This window comes from Canis lupus, chromosome 19 (genome assembly GCF_011100685.1).
Source record: "Canis lupus familiaris isolate Mischka breed German Shepherd chromosome 19, alternate assembly UU_Cfam_GSD_1.0, whole genome shotgun sequence".
Taxonomy (NCBI): domain Eukaryota; kingdom Metazoa; phylum Chordata; class Mammalia; order Carnivora; family Canidae; genus Canis; species Canis lupus.
In genome coordinates this window covers 31,036,941-31,058,460 of record NC_049240.1, presented here as the reverse complement: position 1 = coordinate 31,058,460, position 21,520 = coordinate 31,036,941, and the positions used below count along the sequence as shown (strand labels likewise).

Sequence of the window (21,520 nt, the reverse complement as noted above, 5' to 3'; positions counted from 1 at the left end):
GGATGAGCTGAATTATAAGGTTTCTGAGCTTAGAATTGTTATTTAGAGAAGGAGCACGGAATGCTGTACAGGAGGAAGAGAGAGCACGATACATACGGGGCAGGAGATTTCATCTGTCCCAGGCTAGCAACTTGCCTCTCCCACTGGCTGGCTGTCAGGCCCCCTGTGTTCCTCTGGGTGGGGGTCCTAGGGTTGCATGGGTCTCAGAGCTTGAGGTGAAGTTCTTCATACACCCTGCAGCCTGAAGCAAGCACCCTCTTCACCTGCTGCTCCATGGAAGCCTAGCAGTGGGTTCTGCCGGAGGGAGAGCCAGCAGGACTGTGTCCTGGGTGACATAGTTTTACGGTCCGTTTTGGCTAAGGGTAATCTTATCTCTTCTACTTTGTTCTAGCAAAGCAAACAATACCGCGGTGATAATGCTGTATAAAATTTATAATGCACAATTGCATGATTGATATGGCACATTGAACTGTGCATACTGTGGGCACTTGATAAATGTAGGCATGCCCTTTGTCCCCAAGGTAAGAGAGTGGTGGCATTGCAGTGAAGACAAGGACTCTATTTACTGAAAAACATTTTTGTCATGTCCAGCTCCTCATCTTGGCATCATCCCAGGCATCTTCCAAAAAACATCAAGAGGTAGGAACTTCTGGCCCTATTTTTTAGAGGAGGAAACAAGGCTCAGAGACGGTGACTGATCAGTTGAGGGTGTCAGAGTCTGTATTTGACCTAGGACTGACCCCGAGCCATCGTTCGTTCTGTGACACCGCCCTGGTTCTCTCTACGCAGCCCTTGCCAGGTCTGAGGCTGTGATTGGGAGGGAGTGGGCAACAGGGGTGGGGGGGCAGGGCTGGCACCTCTTCCTACCCACCCCATCACCTTGACATTCTGGGTCTTAAAATTCCAGAAGGTTGGGAAGGGGGCACGGAAGAGGTAAGCTCTGGAATCCAGGAAGTGGTCACGGGGTTTAGAAAATCCCGGGCAGTGGGCCATGGCTGGCAGCAGGGACTTGGCCGAGGAGGGGCAGAGGAGCAGGTCCCAGGTCTCGGCAACCAAGTCAGGCAGCCCCGATCAACGCCACCCTGGAGGGCTGCCTCAGTGAAAGCATCGCTGCTCAGCCCGAGCTCAGCTTTCTGCGCTTAAAAGCACAGAATGGAGCACAGAGGAGAACAGAGATACCCAAGTTCCCTCAGCGAGTTAGGGGTGAAACCCATCTCCTGCCTGTCTCCCACACGGTTCCCAGGTCCCAAGTCCCTCTGGGCCACACACTGAGCTCTGGTGTCCTTCGGTGCATGACCCGCTCTGGTTTTACCTGCTCGCTTCTCCAGCCATCAGCCAGTTGAAAGCTCATCTGGCCAGGCCCGTGCTTTTCCTGGTCTTCCTCCTGCAGCTCCCAGCCTCAACTTTACCCATCAACACTGTCCGTCATGTCGATGGGCATTTGTACAGTGTCACCTGACCCATTGACATCAGGTCCCCAGATCCCCAAGACAGGATGGTGGGAAAGATGAGGTCCCTGAGAGCAGTTCTGATAATTTGAAGCCCAGCACAGCCATTTACTCTGGATATGAGCCCAGCCCTGACTCCAGGAAACCTCTGTTTTCCATGTGCCAAATGGGCAGGATGGCCAGCACCACATGTCCCCGTGCAGGATGTGATAAACACAAAGCCTTGGACTGTGCTGACTGCTAGGTGACACACATGCTGAGCTCTCAAACAGTTCGTCACCTGCAGAAGCAATGGTCGATCTTCCTTGCTCTCAGGGTGGTCTTTATAAAGCCTGAATTGGCCAGCAATCTTCTTGGTGGACCTCCCATGTCCTTCCCCATGTCATCACCCGCTCTGAGCTCTGGGAACCCCAAATTCCTACAGCCCCAGCGCATACTTGCTTATGCACTTCCCTTCCCTGCACCTGCCTCTTCCCCACACATACTTCCAGGAGATCCTGGGTCTGAGGAGGCCTCCTGACATCGGTAGCTCCCACCTGACCCTCATCCTGGCCAAAGCCAGAGAGATGGTGGGTGGGAGTATGGTGTGCGTGCACATGTGACCAGGTACAGGTCAGGTCTCTGCTGCTCAGCCTGTCACCTGGTTTCCTTCCTAGCTGACTGCTTTATTTTGGCATTTGGCTTGAGTCCTCCATGACTTCCCCATTCTGTGGGCTTCCTTCCTCCTTCAGGCACTGTGAGCTCACCAGACAGGTTTTCTTCCAAGCCAGGTGGCTTTAGTGAGGCCAGGAATCCAGCTGGCCAATCTGGAGCCCAAAATGAAGCCCTGTCCCACTGCTTTCTTCTGGAAACTTCCCCTTGCTCCCTGCTCTAGGCCTGGCTCGAGCAAGAAGCATCTGTAGCCCAGAAACCCTGAGGACTTGGCAACTGCCTTCCCCCATGCCCTAGGCTTGGCCTGGAACCATCCCCCAGACCATTGACATAACTGTGAGTTGAGAAGGCTATCTCTAGGTGTGGGGCCTGGTAACTGTCAGGTGGGGAGAGGCTCCTCTCCAACCCCACTGTCTGGGAGCCCAAGGAATGGGCCAGAGCAGGAGCCACTGTTGCTCTGCATTGCCCAAGCACCAGGCATTGCACCAACACATCACAGTGATGGTGACATCTGACTGTCACCATAGGAAAGGGGCCATCGATAGTTACATGCTGAGGACATGATAGTTCCCAATCTGAGCCCATGCTCATGCTCCTGGAGCAGTGATTTCATGTGAAAATGGGTCATTTAGAAACTGCACACCAGTGCCAGGGATGTGAAAGCGTCAGAGCCATACCATGTCATCAGGAAACCCCAACATCGCTAAGGTGACCTCTCAGGAGGGCACCCTCTGGTGGAAGAGTCCTGGTGGAGATACTCAGGCAGTAGTAACCCCATCACCTTTCCTTCCCTGGCCACCACCCTCTGGCTCTGGGCTGCAATACCTGAGCTCAGTGCCCAGCAATGGATGGTTCTCGGTGAAGGCCAATCCCCTTGGCCTTCTGCCCCAGATGCACTGTCCTGCTGTGTAGATCAGCTGATCCTCAAGTCATCCCACCAAACATGATGAACCCTTTCTAGCACTGGGAGCTGATGAGCCGGGTATGATAAGAATCACAGATGTGGACTCAGGTGTCAGGGTTCTGGCTCTGGCTCTGGCACTCAACATTTAAGCCCATGTGGGCAGATCACTTCATTCCCCTGGGTCTCTGTGTCATCATTGGTTGTCATCCCTACAGCAGGGATTCTCGTGAATGCCACAGAAGATGCAGTAATATGCTACATGAAGGCCCTTAAAATGTAAAAAGTACGATGAGAGATCTCACTATCACCGTCCTCATCACCATTCGCAGCGTCCACGGCCAGAGCCTAAGGACCTGAGGTGAAATCAACAAAGATATAAAGCCCCTGGTGCAGAGCCAGGCCCACGGCCAGCCCTCAATAAATATTGGTTCTCTTCCCTTCCTACCCTTTCTGAACCTCCTCAAGCTGGTGGGTAAACAAATGCCTGCCTAGTGACTCCCCGAAAGAGGAGTTAATACGTAACATGCTGTTCTGGGGCTTGCCAATCCAGCCGGACTCCTAGAAACATTGCTACCTGCCAGCCAACTTCATACACTGGGTTGTAATCCACTGGACTCCTGCTGCCCAGGGCAATTTCCACACTGCTTCCCAGCCGCCCTGCCTGGTCGGGAGGTGTGAGCCCAGGCCACCGTGTGGGTCACCAGGTTCAGCTCTGCCTCTAAGTCCTTTTGGCATGACGATGTCTGCTGACATACAGTGTCATCCCAGGGAGCAAATCCTGAATCCCAAAACAAACAGATACACCCAACTAGCCCTCTGTTGTGCTCCACATCTCTCTGAAGACTTAATGTCTTTATTTCCCTTTTATCTCTCTGGTTCTTCATACAGATTACGGGCTAACTCAAAATCCAGGCTCTGGTTGTGTACGTGTGTATGTGTATGTACCTCTTTTTCTTATCAAGATCAAGAATTCCTTTTCAGATGGAAGTTCACAGTCAGGTGCTATGGGCTGTGATTGTTTGGTTTGGGTGTGTGTGCCGTGGCTAATCCAGCCTTCCTCTTCTTGAACCCAGAAGTCCCAGAGAACTGGATGTGGACTTGTCATTACTTTTGCCCCTCGAGTGAGGAGTCATCTTGAGGGCAATGCTCCTCTTCCTTCTGCTCAAGTCACTTGAGCACCATTGCCCCAATGCCCCCTGCCTCACAGAGGCAGGGGTGGGCTAGGCAGTCTGGGGTGGGCTAGGCATCTGGAGGAGGCAAAGGCAAGGCCTCCGTTCAAGGAGCATCTCTCGGGTCTGCCTGTCAGCCACATGCTGATGGGCCCTATCTTCATTCAGAGGCAATTGGCGCCAATAAGAAGTGCTGCGTGCATCCAGCAGTTTGTGAACTGGGGACTTCAGGTGTTTTCTCTGAGGCCTGAGGCCTCAGGGATGGGAAGAGTTGGTAGATCAGAGTCAGCGAGGGAGCTCCTGTGGGCATCCGGAAGTAACACTGGGCTGGTTTGTAGGGAGACTTCTATGTGAAGGAGACCATTAGCAGTAATGCCGTCGAGTTCAGGGAACTAAGAGGGATGGAAGGCACCGAGGGATTGGCCAGTGTGGGAGCTGTTTCCACCCCTAGGGCCTAAGTGCTGGATTCAAAGCTAGAGATGTGGAAGGAGGCTGTCCCGCAGAAGCTGGAGCTCCCAGGGGCACCACCAGTCCCAGAATGAGACAAAAGAGGGCAAGCAGGATCCCCTGAACCCCCTGCCCCTGCCCCGTGCAGTACCCTGCCAGGACTTCCCATTGGAAATCCAGATGGGAGCCAGGGGGTAAGGAGCCCGGGGGACATGCTCCAAAGAGAGCATCTTGCTGGGGCACAGAGCAGGGCAAGGGCAAGAGGGATGCGAGGGACAACCGAATTATCAACATGCAAAGCTCTGGGCAGGAGTTTGGTGACAGGGTTCCAACCCCCACTTGGCCACTAATTCACATGCTTTTTGGCAGGTTGCTCTGCCATGCTCAGTATCAGCTGCTTTCTCTGGGAATGGAGGTGTTGGACGAGGTCAGTGATTCTCAGGGCTTGCTGCACTTACTGCTTGTGCACCCAGGACAATTTTAACAGCACACTACTTGTGTCTCAATAGCCACTCTGCCCCTCTCCATCATGGAAATAGAAAGAAGCCATGTCTGGGCTACCTCTCTTTATTGTGTGGTCCACCACATGGCACATTTGTAGTTGGACCTGAACAACTGGCAGGTAGAGGGGAGATTCATCTGTGAGCCCATCCGAGAGGGCTTGGGGCTGGTGTGAGGTGACTGTAAATGGTCAGGACAAGAGGGGCCAATGTCACTGACTTCTGTTTATGGTGGAGATATAAAGTTTCCTTGTAAAATACTTTATTGGGTTTTTTTTTAAAAAAGTAAGTCTATTGAAGAAAAGTGTGGCTGTGGATAGACGGTGTGGACATGACAAGAATCATGAGGGTGATGGTGGTGGTAATGAGCAAGTGATCTTGCTATAACTGAAATTTAAGGAGGAAATAATACCAAGGCTACACAAACTCTTCCAGAAAATGAAAGAGCTCATTTTCAGCTCATGCTATGAGGTCAGCATTACTTTGATATAAAAACTAGATAGACACACTACAAAAAAAGACTTCAGGCTTATCTGTCATGAACATAGCAATGAGCAAAAGTTTTAATCAAATTTAATCCAAAAACATGTAAAAAAAAATTGACCATGACCAAATGGGGCTTCTGAGAGGAATGCAATATAGTTTATTTTTTTATTTTATTTTATTTTTTGCAATATAGTTTAATATTAGAAAATCAATCGATGAAATTCACCATACTAACTGACTAAACAGGACAAGCATGGGATCATCTCACTAGATGCAGAAAATACATGTGACAAAATCCAGCACCCATTCATAATACTTTCAGCAAAGTAGGAACAGAGAGGGGAATGCCCTCAATCTGACAAAAAGGCATCTCCAGAAAACCTACAGCTATTATCACACTCGATGCCAAAAGACTAAGTGCTGTTCCCCTCCAAATGGGTAGAAGATTCAAAGAAATACGTCACCAAAGAAGCTACGTGGATGGCCAATCAGCACAGAGGAAGATGTGCTTTTCATCAGTCATTCAGGAAACGTACATGTAAATCACAAAATACTACTGCACATCGGCCTATGAGAAGGACCCTTCGGGTTTGTTCTGCTGTGTTGCTGAATGTCTGCCCGGCAGGAGACACCTGGCTACCTCTAATTTAGCCTAGGAGACACACATCGTCTTCCCACCCTACTAGATGAGCTCTTAGCTTCACTCAGAAACCACTACATCCTGCTTCACTTTTTTCTTTGGCATTTTCAGGAATGAAAAGAGAACCATCAATGTATGGAAACATCACGGTCCTTGCAACAAGGGGAGGCAGAGTACAGTGGCGGGAAAAGTCTAGGCGACACTGTTGAGAAACTTCTCTGCACCAACTTCCAGGGTCCCTATTCTGACCCCGGTCTTTTGTCCACTTGCCATGTTCCCCCGTCCTAAAGTGATGAGCACCTCCAGCACTCCTCTGCCTCTCCAGCACCCTGGGGCCTCCCTGACTCCTCTTGTTCTTCCACAGCCACATCTGGTCCTTCTCCGGGTTTGCATGGACCCCCACCTTTCCAGTGTGTGTGCAGTAGTCCCCACCTGCCTGCACATCTCGTGTGCACTTTTGCCAATGTTTCCCCTGGGATCTGCGATAAACCCTCTGCCTGAGAGCTTTCCCATCTCCTCTCATTGGGAGACATTCACATAGGTCTCTGGTCAGGCACCACTTCTTCCAGGAAAGCTTCCTGTTTGACCCCTTCCGTTACTACTGTTCCTAGGGTAGGGATGTCGTGTCCCAGGCAACCTGTGTAAGCCACTGAGCCCCCAGCAGGAGTGGGTAAGGGCCCTGGGAGAGCTGAAGCCAGCACTCAGGATGATGCTGAGCAGTCGTCCCTGCTAGGAGCAGGTTTTTTTGTAAAATGATCAGCATACACCAATAGCAGAGAGGACAATTTATTTATTTAGTTTTGGGACAGAGAGAGCCCACATGTGCAATAATGTGGGGAGGGGTAGGGCAGCCCAGGTGGCTCAGTAGTTGAGCTTCTGCCTTCGGCCCAGGGAGTGATCCTGGAAACCCAGGATCAAGTCCCATGTCAAGCTCCCTGCATGGAGCCTGCTACTCCCTTTGCCTGTGTCTCTGCCTCTCTCTCTCTCTCTCTCTCTCTCTCTCTCTCTCATGAATAAAGAAATAAAATCTTTAAAAAAAAAAAAGGTGGGGATGGGGAGAAGGAGAGAGAAAACCTTACACAAGCTCCACACCCAGCGCAGAGCCCCACATGGGGCTTGATCTCACCATGCTGAGATCATGACGTGAGCTGAAGCCAAGAGTTGGAAGCTTAACCTACTGAGCCACCCAGGCACCCCAGAAAGAGCAATTTAAAACAAGCCCTCTGCACCTGTCAGTCAGCTTTAACAATTATCTATCTATTGGGGCCAGTCCCAGCTTCCACCACCTGTTGGGTCCTTTCACCCATACAGACCTCAGTATGCCTCTCTAAAAGAAAGAGCCTCTCTTTCAAAATTCTTAACGCCATCATTATCAAATAAAAAATATGAAGAAGACATTTTTAATGTCATGTAATATCTATCCATTGACATTTCACCTATTGTCTCCCAAATGTCTTTTACAACCAAGTATTCAAATCCAGACCCAGATAGACCCTGCACATTACTTTGGCTCGTTACCTCTTCCATATCTCTTTAATCTGCAACAGCATCCACCCTCCGCCTTTTCTCTCTAATGCTATTTGTTAAAAACAAAACAAACAAGCAAAAAAACCCTGGTTCATGCCTCTTTAGAGCTCCCCATGTTCTGGGTCTGGCGGACTGCTGATTGCATCTCCATGTCATTGTCCCGCATATCCCCTATCGCCTGTATTTCTTATCCACATATGGTCAGACCCAGAATCTTGGTCAGATTTGGCTTCAGTTTTTCACAATGCCCTCTGAGAAGTGGTGCTGTGTGTTACCTGTTGCATCATAAGGCGCATGTCCGATCTCCTCTTTCTGTGACATTACAGCTGATCTGTGGGTCCAGGTGCTGTAGGCTGGCCCATCGACCATAAATTTCCCAACATCAGCCTTTTGGTTCATGGTTTTAGTGGCCATGGTGGCCCATTATTTTATTAGGGTTTGCAAAGTGGTAATATGCTATTATTCATGTGCATTTTCTGGGTGAAATTTATCTATAACACTCTTTTCTTCATTAATGATTTCCCTAGACTGAAGTTTATATAGCAAAGGCAGGAAAAATGTTTGATCCTTTCTCTTTTAAAATAATAATTTTTAAAGGTTTTAAAAAATAAGCTGTTGGTTTCCTAACATCCTCCAAAGGCTATTGGTTTTTGGATGAGTTTTTAAAAATATCATGAACTCTATATTTGGGTTATTTCAATAAATTTTAGTTATTATTATTTTTGACAATAAAGTTACCCCAGCATTGGTCAATTAGAACCATTTTGAGTTGATTCCTTCTAATAACTGTAGAAATTTGGGATGACTTCTTTGCATCTTGGTATAACGAGATTGTGTTGCTCACCTTATATTTGTCTTACCTCAGCCCTAAAATCATCCATTTCTCCCAGGCTCCTTGGTTCTTTGGAGACTCCAGTCTGGAGCTATAATGCTCCTGCCTCCGAGATGGTGCTACTTGCAGGGCTTTTCAGTGAATAGGCCTAGGAGGTATCTGTTTTCTTTATGAAAAGGAAAACACATCATTAGTTTATATTGATATTTCCAATTTGGGTTTAAGATTACAGGATTTTTAACTTTCCCTATACTGCCTTATACTTGTATCTCTTTGCTATTATGCTGAAAATCTTGGCTCCTAACTATATTAACATCACTCTTTATCCACAAAGCAATAGGGGTTCTTAACCCAGTATGAATGGAAGGACTTTGGGACTGTATGTATATGTCCCTGTGGCTGGATACAGAATGGTGTGGGGTAAAAAGTGTGAGTGTGTGAGTTGAGTGAATGTATGAGTGTGTTAGCACATGGGCATTTTCCTTAGGAGAGGATCACAGTACTCATCATATTGTCCAAAGGATTCTCAGTCTTGGTACTACTGATGTTTTGGGCTTGGTGGCGGAGGCTGTCGCATGCACTGCAGCACCCCTGGCCTCTACCCACTAGATGCCAGTAGCACCCTCTCAGTCGTGATGATCAAAATCTTCTCCAGACGTTGCCCGAATGGCTTCTGGTTAAGAACTAACAGTCTAGAGCACCAGAATATTACAAGTCTATTTCACAGGCTGCAATATTTTTAACATTTCTGGAATATTGTGGAGTGGCTTTCAGAAATGCCATGGGAGGACTACAGTGATTGCTTTAGTTTGCTAGAAACTTCATGACCAAGTACCACAAAGTGAGTGGCTTAAACAATGAAAATGTGTCATCTCACTGTTCCGGAGGCCAGAAGTCTGAGATCAAGGTGTGGGCAGGGTTTGTTCTTTCTAAAGGCTGTGAAGGAGAATCTGTTCCATGCCTCTCTCTTAGCTTCTGGTGGTTTGCTGGCAATATTTGATGTTCCTTGGCTCGTAGATGCATCAGGCTGATCTCTACTTTCATTTTCACATGGAGTTCTCCCTGTGTGCACATCTCGGAGTTCAAATTTCCCCTTCTTAGAAGAGCCGCAAGTCACACAGGATTAGAGTCCACCCTAATAACCTCACATTGACTACATCTGTAGAACCCCTATTTCTAAGTTCTGGGTTCCACATTCCAAGGTACTAGGGGATTGGGACTTCAACGTATCTTTTTTGGGAGTCACAATTCACACCATAACAGTGAGGGCACTACCATCCTCGACTAGCAGCAGGTGGACAGCAGCCATTGAGAACAGACGTTTGGAGCCGCACCTTCTGGCTTGCAAGTTCACCATTTGCTATCTGTGCATCCGTGAAATGAGGTAATGCTTTCCCCAGTTCCTAGGGGAGTTACAAAGAATAAAGGAGTTCCCATGTATGAAGTTTTTGGTCCGGGGCCTGGCACATAGTAAGTGCTCTGTGGGTGTTACATGAGTAAAACCATCAGTACAGTCGTTGAGACTATAATCAGTCCAGGGCAGACTGGCTGTGAAGGGTACATGAAGGAAGTAATGACACTAGTTCAGAATCCGGAGCCTCTTCACCTTGGCTATGCTTATAGGGCGCCCTTCCCTAAGGATAAGAGGAAAGAAGGACTTCATTTAGTGTCTTCTATGTGTGTAACATTGGGGCAAGGACCTCACGAATAGATCTTTTTCCTACTGAGAATGAATGAGAGGCTTGCGGACATGGATGAACTGCATGGCCCGGAGACCAAGCCCATTCTCCTTCCTCTCCACCTCTTTCCTGTGGGTGAAGAGCATGGGAGCCCTTTCCCACCACCCTCATACTCTCCCAACTTATCCTGGTGGGGTGAGCCCTGGCCAGAGCACCAAGAGCCCTCTGGGCTACTCTGGTATTCAGCTCTTCACTGCTTAGTCTGCAAAATAGGGGCTGAGGCACCTGCCAGAGCCTACCCCATGGGCTAGGTGCAAAGATGATCTGAAATGTGTTGGCACTCCTGGCCAGTCCAAGTGACACGTTGCTAGGTACCTCAGACACACGAAGCTTTGCAGAGTGAAAACCCCCTAAGGAGCTCTCCTTCTTAAAGTTGGCAGATGGATTCTGGTCTCAAGACCACCAAATCCCACATGACAGATTTAGAACCTATACACTTGTTCTTCCTTTACAATAAAAAAAAAAACAACAACAAAACCTTAACATTAGACACAAAGCCCATTTGCTTACATATTTTGCAAGATTGGACTGTCCTTACAGTTTACATTCAGCAGTGTTTGGGGACATGGTGGCTGCCCTCTAGGTGTGATGGAGTGTAGCCAGCAGGAAACTGAGGCCTGCTGGGACAACAGGCTCAGCTCTGCCCTTAGGTTGTCCAGTGACCACACACAAGACAGACTCCTCCCCACCCCCGACTCTCAGGGCTGGCGCTCATGGCACTCTGCTGTTCCCTCTCATGCCCTGAGTCTTTTTTTTTTTTTTTAAGATTTTATATTTATTTATTTATGAGAGACACACACAGAGAGGCAGAGACATAGGCAGAGGGAGAAGCAGGCTCCCTCAGGTTCCTGGATCCCAGGACCCCGGGATCACACCCTGAGCTGAAGGCAGATGCTCAACCGTTGAGCCACCCAAGTGCCCCTCATGCCCTGGCTCTTTCTCAGTGCTGTTCTCTGCCACCCTGCAAATGAAAGCTGGCCAATCCCGGGGCAGGAGCCACAAGGACATTACACACAAGCCCAGTCCCTGTGCACCTGCCTTCACAGACCCCATTATCTTCTATACCTTCATGTTGGTTTGTGGGACTCATCAGATCACAGCTGACCACCTCTACGTGCTTTATACTTACTTTTATATTCTTCCTAATAACCCAGAGGAATGATACTCTCCATAGTTCTATTTTTAGACTTTTAATTTTAAAATTAAAAAAATTTTTATTTTAAAATTTTATTTACTTTAGAGAGAGAGAGAGAAAGAGAGAGAATGAGAGCACAAGCAGGGGGAGCAGCAGGCAGGGAGAGTGGGAGAAGCAGACTCACCCGCTGAGCGGGGAGCCCAATGTGGGGCTCGATCCCAGGACCCTGGGATCATGACCTGAGCTGAAGGTAGATGCTTAACGGACTGAGCCACCCCAGGTGCCCCCTAAACTTTTTATACTGAAATAATCTCAGACTTGAAAAATGTTGCAATTGTACCTCATATACCCTTTACCACTTCCCCTAATGCAGATGCCCTGTGGACCCTGGTAGGCTACCAAAGCCAGGACATGGATGGAGGTAAGACACTTCTAAGTCACCTACAGTCCTTGTTTAAATTTTGCAAGTTTTCCCACTAACATCCTTTGTCAGTTCCAGGATGTCCCCAGGCTGCATTTAGTGCTCGAGTGTCCTTAGAACCCTCCAGGCTGGGACGGCCTCTCCCTTTGTCATACCTTGGTTTTCATGACCCAGACACCTTTGAGGGGTTCTGACCAATTATGTTGTACAAATGTCTCTCAGTTGGGGCTTGTCTTATGTTCCTCATGTTTAAATTCCAATTGTGCATTTTGTGAACCACATAAGGGAGACTATGCCCTGCTCAGTGCAGCACATCAGGAGACACTTGGTGCTGCATTAATCTCATTTTATTTTATTTTATTTTTTCATTAATCTCATTTTAAAGATGGGCAGACCACAGCACTCAAGAGTCAAACACTCAAAAAAAAAAAAAAAAAAGAGTCAGAAACTCAATAAAAATGCAGCTAATAGCTAACACTTGTCAAGCACTTACCCATGCTCCAGGGTAGGTAATATATGGGGATATATTTAATCACTTATGTATCTGGAGCACCATTAGCAGATTCCCCTGACTCATCAGCCAGCCAGGAAAGGAATGGGGAGAGGACAGAGAGTGGGAAGCAGGGGCAGCCAGAGTAAAGGACAGACACGTCCAGGAAGGGGCCCTCGGAGGCAGGCACTGGGCCTCCTGGGTGCATCAGACCCAGGCAGATAGGGACAGAGCTTGGAATAGAAGCCCCAACAGAATAAACCAGGAAGCAAAGCTCCAAGGCTCTGGCTGGCCATAGCTGGAGAGTGGGCATGGGGGTGGGGGTAGGGAGCACCCTGGGACCTTGCAGGGTGTGGGCTTGCTCTGGAAGTCATGCTGAGGGACAGCCTGGGCCTGAGCCAGATGGGAGTGGCAGCTATAGGCAGTCTTCTCTCAGTTCTGCTCACAAGGGCTGGGAACAGTATCCCCACAATGTCCCCTTCAAGGGTCTCGCAGCCCAAGCTGGCATGGGAGGGAGGAAGGAGGGGGTGACTGCCCCCACACTCCTTCATTATGAAGATACGTACCTTTCATGCCCTTAGCCCACTGCCGTCCCCATCTGGTCCTGCCAGCTCCGCCTGCCTCCTCGCTCCCTCTGACTCCCCTCTGAGCTCCCCACCCGACCACCCCTCTTCCTCCTTGTCCATCCCTTCCTCCTGTCTCTCCCTTCTGCCTTGACCTCTCTTTTTCTGTGGGACTCAATAAATGAAACAGTAGCCATGGGGACAAGAGAGTCACCATCCTGGGCCCTGCTGTCTCCCCCCCTCTCCACGGGTCCTCCACTGCCCAGCCGGCTCCTCTTCGGTGATACTCCTGGCTCTGGGCACCTCCAAGAAGCAGCTCTTGCAAGTTTTGTGCTCCATCAGCCATGGGCAGCACCTGCTCTACCCGGGGTAAGGGGAAAGATGGGGAGCATTTAATTCCTGGCCCTCAGATTCCTTGGTCTTGGGCAAGGCCAGTGATAGTAGCCCCATTCAAGGGATGAGGGAAATGAGGCTGGGCCGGTTCCTCTGTGGGCTAACCACCATCTCTCCTGCTTTCCTGCACCTGTTTCCTTTGCCAGACCAGCGGAGCCCCATGTGCCGCTGACCATAGCTGCAGTCTGAGGGTCTGAGATTTCTGGTTTCCCTCTCCAGACAGCCCGGGCCTTCTAATACTGGGAGAGATTCTGGCTTTAAATGTTCTGTGTGCATTTTCCCACTGGTTTGTAGGCTGGCCACCTTCTTGCCATTCTTCCTTTGGAGGCGAGGGTGAGGAGGTGACACACAGAAAGGAGATGCTTGTATTTGACTGACTTGGGTGTCAAACCAGCTCAATAACTTCCACTTTCATCATCGTCACCTCCTGCCTGAGTTCTATTCTCCCAGACATCTTGAACCCCGAATTACATTTATCCTCTGGGACCCACCTTGTAAAACCCGCCTACTGCTGTGACCCACTTAGGGATCTTCGATGTCCCATCTGTCACCCGGAGCCACAGGGTGCCTCACCTCACCATGCCATGGAACTCTCATTGGCTTCACCTCCCCTGACCCAGTCTGGATAGGAGCCCCAGGGAGAGGGTGGCAGGACAGTGGACCCCTCTCTAGGTGTACACTGTTGGGCATTAGGGCCTCTGGGTACAGTTGTCCCAACTGTGCTGACATTAGACCATCTTTGCCTCATGTTCCCAGGCTAAGGTGAGTCTTGTTTGCTAGCTGGTCAGCTGGGATAGAGTCCAGAAGCTCTGTGTGTGCCCCCTATTGCAAGGGAAATGTGCTTTGGGACCTGGGTCATCTGTGTCCTCTCTGACCCCATGCAGAATGACCTATCCCCACCATCCCCACCTCTCCTTTTCTCTGGTCACCTGTGCCCATCAGTCCTACACTGGGGCTTATGGCTGAGTCTGGGCCTTTAAGGGGCTCTAGGGGCAGTGGATTCTTAGGGTAGCCTTCTTGTTAGCTGTGTCCACGCCAATGCTTCTCCCCTGTGGGCTTCACAGTAGGGACTGTCTGGCCACTGGGCCCATGGCATATGTGCCTGCCTCCTCGCTTCTCCCTCCTGATACTGGGACAATGTCTTCCAGAATTCTGTCCCTCCTCCCCACTCCCCAACCACAGCCTTGCTGGTCAGCACACTGTGTATTAGCTGCTCAGTAAATATGTCAGGGGAATGGATCGTGGAACATTGATGGATGATGGAGCCCATCATCCTTGGGCTATGGAACCATAGATGAAGAAGGGTCACAGGTTCTGGACTAGCCTCTTCCCAAAGAGTGGAAGGAGTTTCCCAAGGTCACAAAGCTACTGTGATGTGGCATATAATCAATTGCAGTGTTCCCTACGTACTCTATTTACTGTGGGGACTAAGTAAGATACTCCTTGTAGAGTACTTAGGGCAGTGCCTGGTCAAAGTAAGCCCTCAGTAGATGCTCACTGTTATCACTACTTTATATCAGGTTGCCATTTTTGCAATCAGAAGTGGTCACTTATCAGTAATTGCATATGGCTTGACGCATTTCTTTTCTACTCATAACTCTCTTACCCTATTTATTAAATGAATGTGGTTTTAAAAGAAACTTTATAGGACGTCTGGCTGGCTCTGTCAGTGGAGCGTGTGATTCTTGATCTTGGGGTGGTGAGTTTGAGCCCCACGCTGGGTATGGAAGTAACTTTAAAAAGAAAATCTTTTACAAATAAATTAAAAAAAAATAAATAAAAGGAACATCATGTCCTTACTGCAAACGGGAAACCAAGAGAGGTGACATACGCCCATACACAACACAAGTAAAGTAGTATTATTAAATTCTGCTCTGAGGTTCTTGCCTCCTCAAGGCATTGTCCTGACTCTGTGTTCTCCTCGTTTTAAGGTGAAGATTAGCAAGAGTTCAAGAGGGCTTAAGGCCCTGCTTCCTTTAAGTGATTAGAAGAGTTCAAACAAAACGGTGAGGGATGGTGTCCATCAGGTAACCAGTGTTCCTCGCAGTGCCTTGGCTCCTGGAATCTGTCACCAAATCTGAACACCAGATTTGTGGGGGACGTGTTCCGAAGGGCTGTTCTGAAACTGCCTAAGCCTCCCAGTGAGCCTAAGCCTGTTAACTGCCCAGCTCTGGCCCCAGGCCCAGGGTGGAGGGCCCTCCTCCCTGCAGCATCAAGGGCTGGAAGGAAGGTTAAGCCTGTCTAGTACCATCTCTTTGTTTTCCAGATGCAGAAACCAAGGCCCAGAAGAAGAAGGACTTGCCCTCAGTCACTCAGCAAATCAGAGCAGGGGCGTCCTAAAACCTAGGTCTCTGAAACCCAGCTCAGCTCCCTCCTTCTGCTCTACCCTAACACCACCCTACAAAACCCCCTCACTTCTGCACGACCACCTGCTCCCCGGGGAAACACCAGGGATGCCAAGGCTTTCTGAGGACATGACTCCCTGGGCTGCAACTGTTCCTGATGAGCCAGAAGTCTTCCTGGCCCCAAGAGAAAAAGGGGCCACCTTTTTCACTTTTTACTCACCTCTATAGCTTGCACAGTACCTGGCACTAAAACATGCATGCTGGACAAATAAGTAAGCACTGATTAAGCACCATTTGCAGTAGATGCCATGGGCCTATTTTAAAGAAGAGAAAAGTTGAGGCCCAGGGAGGTTGAATAGCTTGCCCGAAGTCACACGGCTAATAAACGGTGCTGTCAGGCTTAGAACGCAGTTCGGCCAGACTCCACACCTGTGGTCCTCCCAACGGGAAATCTACCTGTCCTCCTAGTGTCCTGGAAGGTAAACAGGATGAAGAGGAGTGTGGTCAGCAGATGAGGAACAGGCTCTGAGAGGGGAGGCGTTCTTTCAACCAACGCCAAGCCAGGAGCTCAGCCCCCTCCGACTCTCACTTAGGCTCCCGGGTCCCCAAGCCCCACCCAGGCTAGATTCCTCCTCCTGCCCACCCCACTCCTCCACCAAAAGCTGCAGGTGGAGCCTCGTGGGGACTCGACAGCATTGCCACCCCACCTCCGGGCCTCTCCTGGAGCCCCCTAACTGGTTTCTCTGCTAACACCGGGCCCCTGCATTCACTTCTCCACAAAGCAGCTATGGTGGCAATTAGGCCAAGTCACCCCGAAATGGAAACTCTGCACTGGCTTCCCATCCCCCTTAGATAAACTCTGAGGTCGTGGCCACGGCCCCCCCAGGCCCTGCGAGAGGGCTGTGTTCTCTGAGATCTCCCTCCTACCTCGTGCCAGCCCCCTCGTTCCAGGCTGACACCCCCGTGGCCTTCCTGCAGCTCCTTTAAAGTACAAAACACATTCCGTCCTCAGGACTTTGTATTTGCCCACCTGCCTCCCGAAATGCCCTTTCCCCAGATACTTGCCTGATGGATCCATTTCTTTATTGGTTAATGGCCTGTTTCCACTGGAATATGAGCTGCGGGGAGGAGGGACCTGCTGTGTCCCCAGCCACCCTTGCAGTCCCCGCTGTGGGCTCGCCCTTACCCTGTTCCAAAGTGACAACCTCTGGCCTGAGCCCTGGTGCAGGGCTGAGTCTCAGGGCCAGCTTGCCCTCTTCACCCCACCTGGAGCCCCACGAACAGGACAAATGACAGGCATGTCTCTTCGGGTGCGCAGCCCGGCCCCGGAGTGTCCACATTGTTCCTGGAAATTAGCAGCGGTCACTGCCCTCGGGGGAAGCACTCCACCCCACGGGCTACCTCACTGGGGGGAGTGGGGGAGAGGAAGGGAGAAGAGAAACAAGATCCCCAGGCAGGCCAATGCCGGTGCCTTTTCCCTGCCTGAGACACACACTTCATTTAATTTTCATAGTGGAGGGAGATGTGGGGTCTTTTGAGCACCGATATCCTCGTGGGCCAGTCTAAGTGGCAGACAATAAGTGGAGGAGCCAGCGCAGAGCGCCGGCCCCGCTGTCACTCTTGCCAGATTAACAACTTCATCGGAGCCTTTGTTGATATTGACACTTGGTTGCTAGGTAACATGTTTACCGCCCAGTGAATAGGGACTTGAGGGCCAGGGGGCACAGTCAACAGATTGGCAAATAAGGCGGACGTGCTGTGACTTGATGTGCCCGCCGTGGTGCCCAGGAGCAGGGCAGGGACGCCAATCTGCCCTGGCTACCCCAGCTCAGCAAGCGACTTGGGGTCAGCGTGGTCTGGTGCCCAGGTGGGGCAGATCCTGGAGATCCACCCCGGGGTCTGTCCCCACGGTGCCATCCGCATCCCCAGCCTCTTGACAGGAGTGTTCCCATTCAGCGGTACCGTATTATTACAGTCTCCCCGCTGTGCTCTACAGTCCTGAAGAGGCCTGATGAGTGCACCCTTGGGAACACTTTACCCATGCAAAGAACCACTGCTGGGAATCTGGAGGCTGTGTGCACGTGCTTTCACCCTGGTGCTTGTAACCTGAGATTAGAATGCTAGCCTGCCCACACCATCAGGGTGTTCAAAGGACTGCCACCTGGGAAGTACAGCTGAGTGTCAGGACTGTGCTAGGCACAGTGAGGTGATCCCTTGACCCCTTATACCCACCGCACGCACGAGGTGGCGACTGTTCTGAATTCCTTTTGCATAGGGCTGGGGGGTGCTGTGTCTGTGTTGAGTGATTGACCTGAGCATCCTCAGCGAGGATCCATCTTCATGCATGCAATGCAACTTTGGAGTCTCCCCTTTTCCACTGCACTGCTAAAGGGACACAGGGATCAGGGCCTGCCCCTCAGATCCCCATCAGGGAATTAACCTCTCCCCCTGCCACGTTTTGAGCTACCTATGGTCTCAGAGGCTCTGCAATAAAATCTCAATCTATTGAGCAGCCCACAAAGCCATCATGGGTGCAGGGCTAAGCTGCAGGCATTGTACTAAGGGAGCTGGAGAGGCAAAGCCACTCAAGAAAATGGTTGATAAAAACTCAGTGGAGGGAGGTGAGAACAATCTCGGAGACAGAGGCTCTGCCAATGGCAATCACGACGCTAACACAAGGTGTGACCTTCCAGGCCATGAGGTGAGGGAGATGCAGAAGCTGATCCGTGGACACAAGGAGGAAGGAAGTCCAGACCAGGATGGAGCCTGGAGGCTGTGGCTTCTCACGGTCCTTGAAGGAGAAGAATCTGGACACATTTGCCCTCAGACTCAGTGAGTCTTCACTGCATGCAGCCAGGCTTGAGCAGCCTCTGTCTCCATATTGGGACTAGAGCTATGAAGGAGAGAGGCTGTTTCCCATGTTCATGGAGCCTTCAGTTCAGCAGAGGAGCTGGGAGTTAGACCTGAGATTGCACAATGAGTATCTAATTACGCTTGTTCTAAATGCTGTGAAGAAGTTGACCATAAGCAGGACGCCTGAGTGGTTCAGTAGTTGAGCATCTGCCTCTGGCTCAGGTCGTGGTCCTGGGATCCTAGGATCGAGTCCCACATCGGGCTCCCCACAGGGAGCCTGCTTCTCCCTCTGCCTGTGTCTCTGCCTCTCTCTCTATCTCTCTCATGAATAAATAAATGCAACCTCTAAAAAAAAGAAGAAAAGAAGAAGTTGCCATACTGTGTACATATTAGCAGGGGAGGGGCTCACCTCACCCAGCGGTCACAGTTGGCCTCCCATGGAAGCCACAATGAGGCTGAGACCTAAAGGTTGAGCTGGTGAGGTACAGGTGACAAGGAATCTGGTGGGGATGTCCTGAAGGTGGAAAAGCGATCAGAATGTGGGAAAAACCCAGTTTGAGTGAGCTAAAAGGAAGGGGGTGATTGGGTGGGAAATGAGGAGGCAGGCAGGGGCTGGAGTCTTCTGGCTTCGTCAGCTTAGATTTCATCCCAGTAATGTAGTAGTGAGGACTTGTTGAACGTTCCCGGGAAACTGAGATGATGAACCATTTTAGCCAGGATGCCAGTACTAGGATGGGCTGGCCAGGTGGGAAGCCGTCTTCCACAGGCCTATTACGGGGAACGCCTTCTGGCCAAGGAACCCTTACCCCAGCCTTGGTTAGGTCTCTTTATTTCCAGTGTCGGGCGCAGAACTTGGAACAGAGGAGGGGGGCGATCCATGCTTGCTGACTTGAAAGGAAGTGTCCAAGAATTCCCTGCCCTTTAAACACACCGTACAGCTAGCTATAAGATAGCTGATGATATTGCTCCCTCTTCTCCCGGCTACTAACTCATGCTCCTGACCGCTGTCAGACCTGCTACCTTTTCTACCTGTGGACCTTTCCGTGATGCTTCTAACTTTCCCACTCCTTGAGCTAAAACACCCTAATCTTCCAGTTTGCTTTGAGGATAAAGCAGTCCAAGTGTAACTGATTTTCCCTTACCATGGATCATTTACCCTCTTGTATCTTTTTATATCAAATACTTTCTAAAATATACAATTTCCTGACCTCAAGGTAATTGCACTGGCTCTATCAACCCATGCATTATTTTTATTTTATTTTATTTCATTTCATTTTATTTTATTTTAAAAAGATTTTAGGGGGCTCCTGGGTGGCTCAGTGAGTTAAGCGTCTGCCTTCGGCTCAGGTCATGATCCCAGGGTCCTGGGATGGAGCCCTGCGTTGGGCTCCCTGCTCAGTCGGGAGTCTGCTTCTCCCTCTGCCCTTCCCCTTGCTTGTGCTCTCTTTCTCTAATATAAATAAAATAAAATAAAGATTTATTTATTTTAGAGAGAGAGAGAGAGAGCACACCAGAACGATGGTAGGCAGGCATGTGTGGGCTGGGACTGGCTTGCAAGCCCCTCCCAGCAACAGTGCACAAGGTAAGTGTGTCCACTGAGCCTTAACTAGTGTCCCTTAACCTCTCTACACCTACGGCTTCTCATCTGTAAAATAGCTGCAGCTGGAAAAGTTGCTTTGAGAAATAAATGAAATATAGAAGTACACGCTCAATAGTTGCAAATGCCTTTCTCTTTTCCTTTCTCTCCTCAGAGAGGACATAGGCCAATTAAGGAGACTAAATAAACGTGAAAGCACCAGAAAAATTTCTAGTTGAAGGAGTTCCCAAAAAGACAGACCCCGGAAAACAAGCAGAGGGAGAAGCAGACTCTCTGCTGAGCAGGGAGCCTGATGCTGGGCTCGATCCCAGGATCCTGGGATCATGATCTGAGCCAAAGTCAGACTCTTAACTGACTGAGCCACCCAGGCTCACCCGCCCCCACAAAACCAGTGCATCATTTTAATATCAATTCTTGAACCAAATAAGACTTCACTCTTGAGAGTCAGGAGGGCCGTTTGCTCCTGGACTCAATAAACCCCTTGTAGTTACACGGTTCTTGTTTCAACTCAGCAAAAATCTAGCACGTACATTACTCTTAATTGATCACCCAGGCAGGCATTGACCATCCTGCTGAGTCTGGGGGGACGGCTTCACATTCTAGGCAGCCACAGTTCATGGGTGGGTACGGAGGTTTGAGATTAACTCGTTCATCATTCAAGTTATCTTTTTTATGATTTTATTTACTTATTCATGAGAGACACAGAGAGAGGCAGACACACAGGCAGAGGGAAAAGCAGGCTCCATGCAGGGAGCCTGATGCGGGACTCGATTCCAGGACCCCAGGATCATGCCAAAGGCAGACACTCAACTGCTGAGCCACCCAGGTGCCCCACCTCAAGTAATCATTTTTGAGGCTCTCCTTTGCAGGATTCTCCCTCTTTTCAAAATTATTATCCCCTCCCCACTCTCCTCTGCCAATTTGGTCTTAACACTCCTGCTTCCTCTCTTCTACTCTCCTCCACACTTCCATCTTCCTCTAGTCCCTTTTCTTGACACACTCCTGTCTTGCTTCTAGAACCACTGGCAACCCCAAAGCCATGGTGAATCTCCTGGTGTCTCCCTTAACCATCCAGGCTCGGAGCTTTGGGCTGGCTCAGGGCTTCTTGTGGGAGGACATCACACAGTGGGAAGCTAGATCAGAGGCTCGTTTTCCTGGGTTTGTCCTTTTGGGAACTCCTTCAACTAGAAATTTTTCTAGTGCTTTCACATTTATTTATTTAGTCTCCCTAATTGGCCTGTGTCCTCTCTGGGGAAGGATAGGAAAAGAGAAAGGCATTTGCAACTATTGAGCGTGTACTTCCATATTTTAAAAAAATATATTTTATTTACTCATGAGCGACAGAGAGAGAGAAGCAGAGACATAGGCAGAGGGAGAAAC

At 49.8% G+C, this 21,520-nt stretch overlaps 1 long non-coding RNA gene across 2 annotated transcripts in view; it reads left to right on the top strand.

Annotated features, from left to right (window-relative positions):
* The window catches only part of LOC111091147, a 57,348-nt gene extending 37,520 nt beyond the window's left edge, over positions 1-19,828 (top strand). Inside the window, exons 3-5 of one of the 2 annotated variants that reach the window (XR_005374082.1) lie at positions 11,852-11,899; positions 15,612-15,692; positions 18,384-19,828. This is a non-coding gene — a long non-coding RNA (uncharacterized LOC111091147). Of the gene's footprint in view, positions 1-11,851; positions 11,900-15,611 lie in introns of both variants that reach the window. The other variant, XR_005374081.1, reaches the window with a different exon arrangement.
* The last annotated feature ends 1,692 nt before the right edge of the window (positions 19,829-21,520 follow it).